The 2703-nt window shown below is 35.9% G+C and overlaps 1 pseudogene; it reads left to right on the forward strand.

Annotated features, from left to right (window-relative positions):
- Positions 1 to 265: 265 nt before the first annotated feature.
- On the forward strand, positions 266 to 1758 carry LOC131071652 (peroxidase 1-like; annotated as a pseudogene).
- Positions 1759 to 2703: the final 945 nt, after the last annotated feature.

Here is a 2703-nt window from a genome sequence, read left to right on the forward strand (position 1 = left end):
CCTTCTACATCTTATTTATTTGGTCAACTTTACTCATATTCAGTTGTTATTATGCTTGTGATTTATCTTCATTTGATCTTTGGCTAGTTTAGTTTATGTACATGTAGTCTATTTATTATATGTATAAGTATGTGACAAGATTACATATTATAAGCGCAAGTGGATGTACAACAATTGAACCCTATACAACTATTGGTACCTCTCTGTGATATCTTACTATTGAAACCATTGTATTGTTGTTCTCGCTTTTCTCGCAATTGTATCAATGGGCGAAGGGAGTGAGCTGGTTAATAATTTCTATAGCGAAAGTTGTCCATCTGATGAGGCCACAGTTCAGCTAGTTGTGCAGAAATACATTGCAATAGATCCCACCCTTGCGGCTCCTCTCTTACGGATGCACTTTCATGATTGTTTTGTGCGAGTCCGTAATACATATATTTCATCCATTTCCTCCTATTCTTTTTTTTGTCAGTGTAAATAATCAATCCTTACAAAACCTAAAGGTGGGTAAAACTGTATTGTTGTTTATTTAGGGTTGCGATGGGTCAGTGCGTCTGAATTCCACAGCGAATAACACAGCAGAGAAAGACGCCATTCCAAACCTGAGCCTCCGTGGATTTAATGTAATCGATGATGTCAAAGCAGAAATAGAGAAGATATGCCCAGGCAACGTTTCCTGTGCTGACATTCCGGCACTGGTTGCCCGAGATGCTGTGGTTGCTGGGGTAATAACACTAACCCTAAAATAGCTTATAATATAATTATATAAACCCTTCATTATCCACCTATGGTCTTAACGGTAGAAAGGCGCAATTTCATTTAAGGTGGTTTCTAGATGATCAGTCGGGTTGGGAACGGCTTAAATCACATACAGTAAGTTTATATTTCTAAGCTTAAAAGTGTTAAATATTCAGAATTGAGTGACATTTTCTAGGCTTAATATGTTGCTTAATGTATGTTGTCACATTAAGAATACACTTTGAGGCTTAAAAGTGTTAAATACTCAGAGCTGACTAACATCCTCTAGACTTAATAGATTGCTTAGTGTGTATGATTTAAGGCTGCCGTCAGGTTGTCATAATGTGTGAAGTTATGTACAAAGTGGAGGTCCATATTGACAAGTGAGAACAAGGTGTAGAGATGGAATGATATCCCGACAAATTGAGGCATTGAACAACCTACCTTCACCATTTTTTAACTTTTCACAACTTCAAGAATCTTTTGCAAGCAAAGGATTAGGCATTAAAGATCTTGTTGTTCTCTCTGGTACGTAGCGAATTAAACATTTTAAGTAGTAAATTATTAACTAGTCAATCATAAATAAAGATTCTAATATTATTATTGTTATTGGTAGTATGAATAGGGGGGCATACAATTGGAATTGGTCACTATAATTTCTTCAGCAATAGACTTTATAACTTCACAAGAAATGGAGACATGGACCCTTCCCTTGAATCCACCTATGCCCAATTTTTTAGGACAAAGTGTACCAGCCTAGTAGATAACACGACCATCGTAGCAATGGATCCCAATAGCCCACTTTCTTTTGATAGCAATTACTTTAGTAACCTTGAAACAAACAAGGGTCTCTTCCAATCTAATGTTGCCCTACTCACAAATTCTATTGCCAAAAACTTTGTTGAGGAGCAAGTGATCGAAAATGACTTCTTTCATAACTTCAAGAATTCTATCGAAGTGATGTCAGAAATCCAAGTTCTAAATGGGCAAATTAGAAATCAGTGTGCCTTTGTCAATTAAACTCATATGCAAATTACTATGCATATGTTTGATTTTTCTTTAGCTAATGCTTGTAGTGGAAAATAAAATAGGGCAGCCTCTATTTGAAAGCAGTGGAACCTATGGACTCTTCCACCACTGAACAAAGTGAAAACATGATTGAAGCGGATATCAAGTGGAACCTATGAACTCTTCCAAAAGTCTTTAATGGCTTCATTGAGTCCTTTGGTCTTCCAAATGCACCTACACCAAATTGAATTCTCTTTCAATGCTTGATGAATGCTTGATTGCTTGTTCACTTGGAATTGAATTGATTTTATAATTAAGACATCACTTGAATTGTAGGTAGACCCCTTCAAATGATAGTGTAGGCTTCCTTTTATACCTAATATATGTCTTGAAAGAATTTTATCCTGATGGCATTAAATTAAAGTACTTTCTCTTCTATCTGGTATTGGTGGAGCAGAGGTTGCATTGCATCGACCTATCATACATATTTCCGCATATACAACACAAGTTAAATGTATCCTAGGTCGATGCAAAGCAACCGCTCCAGAGATCACTAGAAAATAGAGAAAGAACTTTAATTTAATGCCATCAGGATAAAAGGCTTTCAAGATAGATAAAATTTGAGTTTAATTTTCATCATTTACTTTGCCAAATTCTTCACACGTAACTCCTGAATCAATTTCCTACACACAAAATGACGAAAATAGGTTTGTTGATAGGGGCTTTCCTAGGTCAAATAGGTTTGAATATACCTTGAAGTGTGCAATATGGAAGGTTTGTATTCTTAATCTCCTGCCCATTTCTCCTTCAATGGAAATGGAAGTGTGCTTTAACTTGAATTCTCCTTCAATGCTTGATGAATGCTTGATTTCTTGTTCACTTGGAATTTAATTGATTTTATAGTTAAGAGATCACTTGAATTGTAGGTAGACCCCTTCAAATGATAGGGTAGGCTTC

This window comes from Cryptomeria japonica, chromosome 9 (assembly GCF_030272615.1).
Source record: "Cryptomeria japonica chromosome 9, Sugi_1.0, whole genome shotgun sequence".
In the NCBI taxonomy this organism is placed as follows: domain Eukaryota; kingdom Viridiplantae; phylum Streptophyta; class Pinopsida; order Cupressales; family Cupressaceae; genus Cryptomeria; species Cryptomeria japonica.